General features: G+C 49.0%; 1 pseudogene; it reads right to left on the bottom strand.

The window, feature by feature from the left end:
* Positions 1–5,454: 5,454 nt before the first annotated feature.
* LOC139272722 (putative ribosomal protein uL13-like) lies at positions 5,455–5,955 on the bottom strand (annotated as a pseudogene).
* Positions 5,956–6,563: the final 608 nt, after the last annotated feature.

Genomic DNA, 6,563 nt, shown 5'->3' with positions numbered 1-6,563 from the left:
GACTCAACATCGAGTTCAACAATTTCAGACGATAACCTCTGCCCATATTTGTCTCACTTTCCTCCTGTTTTTTTAAACACCCCAGCGATCATATGTATTTTCTTCTCTCTCTGTCTCCCATGGCAGCTGATAATTATGCCACCATTCATACCCTATCTAGACTCGTCTTTTTCAACTTCTGCCATTACCATCTCGTTGGCCCAGCATCCCTTTTGTCTCTCAAATCTCTCCTGTCTTCCATCCTATCACAGACCTTCCCTTTTGTTCCTTGCTCCCCTCCCCTCCTCCTTTCAGTGCTCCTTAAGGATCTGTTAATTTGAACATTTGCCAGTTCTGACGAAGGGCCATCGACCTGAAATGTTAACTCTGTTTCTCTCTCCACAGATGCTGCCTGACCCGCTGAGGTTTCCAGCATTCTCAGTTTTTTATTTCAGAAGGGCTGCAGTCAGATGTAGTGAAGCAAGACGTTTGTCCAGCGAACACTGGGACTGAGGGAAGGAAGAGTATAGACCCCAAGTGTAAAAGCAGCTTTCCAAAGAAAATAAAACAGATCGGAGAAATAAATGAGTTCCATTAAGCAGAACCTTGCACAATTTACCATCTTATTGTCAATTTAATAGACTGGCCATGGAAGGTATCTTCAGTGTTCCTTTGAAGCATCAGTGATTTCTAATTTAATAATGCAAGATTTACATTTCAATCAAGTTTCAAGGTTTGAAGACTGATATATGAGTCCTGCAGATTCAGGTGTTTTACTTATAGAGATTTATTTATAGATTAAAGTTATTCCCAATTTGTTTCATACAGATGCTGCAGCAATGAACACAATTTAACAGTTCCTTTTTCTCTGTATTGTTTGATGCAGTTACACACTTTTGTGGAAAGTATAAAGGAAAACAATCAGAGTGCTGGATCTGATCTGAGGACAGATTGCCAACACAAAGCTGAAACAACATGACATGTTTCGAGCTTGCTGACTAACTCACTTTGTTTTATTTTTCAAACAATCAGACAGAATTTTTTTTTTTAATGTTGAGCCACTAAGCCAAATAGTTTAAATGGTTCCGACTGAGCAACCACCCTCACCAAAAACACGGTCATTCACATTTCCCCATATTGGAATTTCCCAAAGCTGCCCACTCTTCCCTGCACTACGTGGGGGCAGTTGTAGGATTCTGGGTGCTGTGTCTTTGTCTTCTTCTGTTGATGACCTGGAAACAATTCCACAGGCAACAAGTCATCACTCACTGTGGTTAGAGGCTCCCAGCTGCCCACAGAGGTTTAAATGGGGGTATCAGTATTGCCAGACTATTGCGAAAGCAACAATTAGATCCATTATTTGATGGGCAGATGCAATTCTAATCACATTGCAGCTCGCTATGATCAAAGATTGGATAGGCTGGGTTTGTTTTCTTTGGAACAGAGGAGGCTGAGGGGAGACCTTATTGAGGTGTTTAAAATTATGAGGGAGTATAGATGGAGTGGAGAGGAAGGACCTATTTCCCTTAGCAGAGGGGCCAACAACCAGGGGGCATAGATTTAACATAATTGGTAGGAGGTTTAGAGGGAATTTGAGGGGAATATTTTTCACCCAGAGGGATGTGAGGGTCTGGAACTCACTGCCTGAAAGGGTGGCAGAGGCAGAAACCCTCACCACATTTAAAAAGTACTTGGATGTGCACTTGAAGTGTCGGAACCTACAAGGCTACGGACCAAGTGCTGGAAAGTGGGATTAGGCTGGATAGCTCTTTGTCGGCCGGCACAGAAAGGTTGGGCTGAAATGGCCATCTTCCGTCCTGTACATTTCTATGATTCTATGATTCTTCTATGAAATGGAGCTGCAGCCTGTACATGTCACTGATGAAGTGGGCTGTTATAAATAGGCCAAGTAATATTGAAAACCTGACCAGAAGAAAACAGCATGGCAGATCACAGTATCATAACTGAAGGGTGAGGAAGGCCATTCTGCCCATCTTAATTCCACCATCCCGAATGACCCTACACTCTCCCCACCCTTCGATTTAATTGCCTCCTAAATGATTCCAGGGTTTTCACCTCCAACACTCTGCCCATCTCTTGAGTCAGGAACTTCCTGATGCCAGTCCTTTTACTAGTTTGAATTCATGTCCCCTTGCCCTACCCCTACCAGAAAGGAAGCACAGAGAACACTTCCACGGGCATATATCGACAGTGGGTGTGCACACATTTCACAGAAGGATCACATAGTGAACGCAGCCAGTATATTTAACGTTCAAATGAGGCCAGTAAGTTCATTTATGTTGCATGTATGTAGCCCCTTTCATGACCTCAGGACGACCCAAAGCGCTTCACTTATGAAGTGTAGTCATTGATGTAATGTCGGAATCACGGCAGCAAGATTCCACAAACAGCAACAAGATAATCTGTCGCAGTGATGTTGGTTGAGGGATACATGTTGGCCAAGACACTGGGGAGGATTCCCCTGCTCCTCTTCGAAACCTGAGAGTGTAAACAGGGCCTCGGTTTACCATCTCATCTGAAAGACGGCACCTCGGATAGTGCAACTGTCCAATACTGCACTGAAGTGTCAGCTTGAAATATGTGCTTGAATCTCTAGAGTGGGACTTAAACCCACAACCTTCTGGGCTCAAAGGCAAGAGTGCTACTACCCACTGAGCCACAGCATTCTCTGTCCTTTCGATTACATCTATTTTTGCCTAGTCATGAAGCTAACAGTAGATTCAGGTTATTGGAATGGATTCTGATGTAATGGAAGATAGTTGGGGTATGTTTTTCCCTCTTTGCTAAATTGTGCCAGAACAATGGATTTTTGCACTCTCCACAACTGGATTGATAAACATGACAATTAAAAGGGTGCTTTATTAACTCATTATTTTCATTTTTGTCACCTGGCAAAAAGCAGGTTATAATGAATCAGCGGCCCATTTTACCCCTGGCCACATTTTGTTTTCTAATTTTGTTGATCTGGTGCCAGCCACACTAATGAATGGCATTACTCACATTGGTCCCAAAGGTGCCCTCAACTGCAATGAACAACAGTCAGATGTTTGATAACTTCTCATTTGCCCTATTCTTCCCTTCAAACAATAATGGCAGCTCCAATAGGGCGGGCAGATGAAATGTAATGCAGACAAATGCAAAGTATTGCACATTGGAGGGAAAAATTGGATCGATACAATGGGCCGGATTTTTGAGGGGTTTGCAACTCGGTTTTCGCCGCATTTTGACCCTCCGCTGTGAAAACCCGGTCACGAAGCCCGGGTGGGATCCTCGGCTCGTTGTTTGCGACGGCGATGGGATGTACCGCCGGGGAGAGGTGCGCCGTCATGCAACGCCGAGAATTGTGTTACCGTCGGACTTTCGGCTCTCTCCCGACTCGTAGCCCAGAATAGCGACAGGTCAAACCTGTCAGTGCAGCACTACCAGCAGCGGTAAGTATGAAAACCTGTAAACAAGGTAAGTTAAAGATTTTATTTGTAATTTTTTTTTCAGCGATTCGATAGATAAGGGTCTTGGTAAATGTTTTTTGAATGTTTTTAGGAATTTTTTTCGCCCTCTCAGCCCCGGACTAAATTTGGTGAAACTCACATTTTTGCGCCGTGAATCCTCATGCAACGCCCCCCTTTACTGAATATAAAACCCGAAAGTTCGGCCTACAAAAATGGTAGCGCGGCGAAAACGGCGAAAAAAGTTAATGTATCGTTACTATTTTCGCCAAAAAACCGCGAAAGCCGAAAATCCGGCCCAACATGTCCAACTACTCCAGAACAGCAATCAACAACGCCAATAGAGTGTTGAGCTTTATAGTCAAAGCAATCGATTACAGCAGAGGAAATTGTAATCAGAATGTACAGTGCTCTAGTCAGATCACACTCTTGAGTACTGTGCCCAGTCCTGGTCACTGAGCAACAAGGGAGACATTCAAGCACTGAAGGCAATGGAGGCTGATCCCAGTGCCAGGGGTCTGAGTTATGATGAAAGACTGGAGAAACTTGTGAGCTGAAATTGCCCGGCGCTGGGTTTGGGGAGGTCACTTCGAATTAAATGACAGTTTAGTGCCGGGTTGGGAAACACCGGCATCGGCACGGAATTGGCCTCTTTGAGGCAAATAATTGTGTGGGGCGATAACCGGGCGTTCGCGGGGCGTTTGCGTTCTGTTCGTAGGGCGCTCACGGGGCGTTTGCGGCATGTTCGTAGGGCGTTTGCGGGGCGTTTGCGTCCTGTTCGTAGGGCGCTCACGGGGCGTTTGCGGGACGTTTGCGGCGTGGTCGTAGGGTGCTCACGGGGCGTTTGCGGGACGTTTGCGGCGTGGTCGTAGGGTGCTCACGGGGCGTTTGCGGCGTGTTTGTAGGGCGCTCACGGGGCGTTTGCGGCGTGTTCGTAGGGCGCTCACGGGGCGTTTGCGGCGTGTTCGTAGGGCACTCACGGGGCGTTTGTGGCGTGTTCGTAGGGCGCTCACGGGGCGTTTGCGGCGTGTTCGTAGGGCACTCACGGGGCGTTTGCGGCGTGTTCGTTGGGCGCTCACGGGGCGTTTGCGGCGTGTTCGTAGGGCGCTCACTGGTCGTTTGCGGCGTGTTCGTAGGGCGCTCACGGGGCGTTTGCGGCGTGTTCGTTGGGCGCTCACGGGGCGTTTGCGGCGTGTTCGTAGGGCGCTCACTGGTCGTTTGCGGCGTGTTCGTAGGGCGCTCACGGGGCGTTTGCGGCGTGTTCGTAGGGCGTTCGTGGGGCACAACTCCCAGCTGATGCATCACAATGTCCCTCCCCTTCTCTTAAAGGCGAGGTCCGCTGCAAACACTGCAGCCACTTTAGTGGTGCCCACTGAGCCACCGGGGAGGGTGTCAGCCGGACCAGTTGCCTGGCGCCCAAGAGGCCCCGGCCACACCAGCAGCTGGTTATGTCGGGCCGACTGAAAAGTCGTCCGACAGATAAAAGATGGCGGCCATGCCGCTATCACCTCCCCTTTAAGGACAGCCAGGGCGCCACAGCTTCTCGCCCCGAGAACGTGTCGGTGGCATCGCCCCGCGCCGACCTCGCATCCCGCGGGGCCATTTCCCCCGAGGTCCGCAAAGGGGTCAGCACGAGGCGATAGGGGTCGGCGATGACATCAGCAGTGCGTGCGCCATGCCGGTACGCTAATCGTGGGGCACGGTGCAAACCACTTTTCGCCGGCTGAGTCCAGGGGGCAATTCGGGGGAGCTCTGGCCGCCATGCCTAGGCGAAACCCCTTTAGCGGCCTCAGTAGCGCCTCCCAGAGGCCTTTCTGAGAGGAGCAATTTCAGGCCCTTGGGCTTTTCAGTCTGGAATGGAGACATCTGAGAGGTAATCTAATAGTGTTTCACATTTCCTGCTGGCCCATGGCATCCTCAGAGAACCCGTCGATTGCTTATGGTACATGCCTGCACTCCAGCGAGGCACACGTTTAGCTTATATTGTCAATGCCTCTAACTGAATATATTAAATAAGAACATTATATTGTTTTAGCACTGTTACTTGGCAATTTTGATTTCAACATTCTTCTCAGCAATTTTCTTCTGTTTCAAAACGTTCTTCTTTTTCTCATAGTGAATCTTGGCCTTTTCTTTACGCTTTTCTTCGAGAGTGGCCGCAACGGCCTGGTATTTCCAGCCAACCTCATGAGCAAGGCCACCCAGAAGAGAAAACTTACGAGTTGGCTTCAAACGTACAATCTTCAGGGCTGCTGGCACAACCTTGCGTTTCCTATCGTCACGCTTGGAGGAGGGATCCCATCAAAGACCTTCAGTCTGACCAGGGCAGCTTGACCTCGCTTTGTTTTGTGTGGCAACATACCTCATTAGTTTCGGCTCGGTGCCCTTCGCACCTGACCACCACCACCGTATGGCCCAGCAGCATCTGTTTGGCCATGATGGTGCCCAGGCAGCCCAGGAGGTGTTCATGGCCATCCAGAAGCAGCACCTTACTGAAGCCGTTCGCCATGGCGCCCAAGCTGCACTTTACAACTGACACCCTTGACACACTCCCATTTTTAAAGGGCTTGACACATAAAATTGAGCAATTTGCAACATCGGTTAAATCCACAAGCGAGGCCAAAAAGACACACCGGCTATGAACACAGTTGGAACTCAGAATTGCTCCCACTGATGATGCTGAAGCATTGAGTTTCACCGTCCAAGATGCAATAAAGTCCCATCTTGGCAATACAGGAGGGGCAGGAGTCAGGGAGCAATTGAAGATGGCAAACGAGCCAAAGGTGGGCAGAGGAAACGTTACAAGGGACACCCTGAAAGCCTCCCTGATAAAGTGCGACATCCCCACTGACACCTGGGAGTCCCTGGCCAAAGACCGCCCTAAGTGGAGGAAGTGCATCCAGGAGGGCGCTGAACACCTCGAGTCTCGTCGCCGAGAGCATGCAGAAATCAAGCGCAGGCAGCGGAAAGAGCGTGCGGCAAACTAACCTTCCCACCTTCCCTTCCCTCAACGACTATCTGCCCCACCTGTGACAGAGACTGTGGTTCTCATATTGGACTGTTCAGCCACTTAAGGACTCATTTTAGGAGTGGAAGAAAGTCTTCCTCAATTCCGAG

The sequence above is a fragment of the Pristiophorus japonicus genome, chromosome 9 (assembly GCF_044704955.1).
Source record: "Pristiophorus japonicus isolate sPriJap1 chromosome 9, sPriJap1.hap1, whole genome shotgun sequence".
In the NCBI taxonomy this organism is placed as follows: domain Eukaryota; kingdom Metazoa; phylum Chordata; class Chondrichthyes; family Pristiophoridae; genus Pristiophorus; species Pristiophorus japonicus.
The sequence above is the reverse complement of the archived record's forward strand: the minus strand, read 5'-3'. Positions and strand labels throughout refer to the sequence as shown.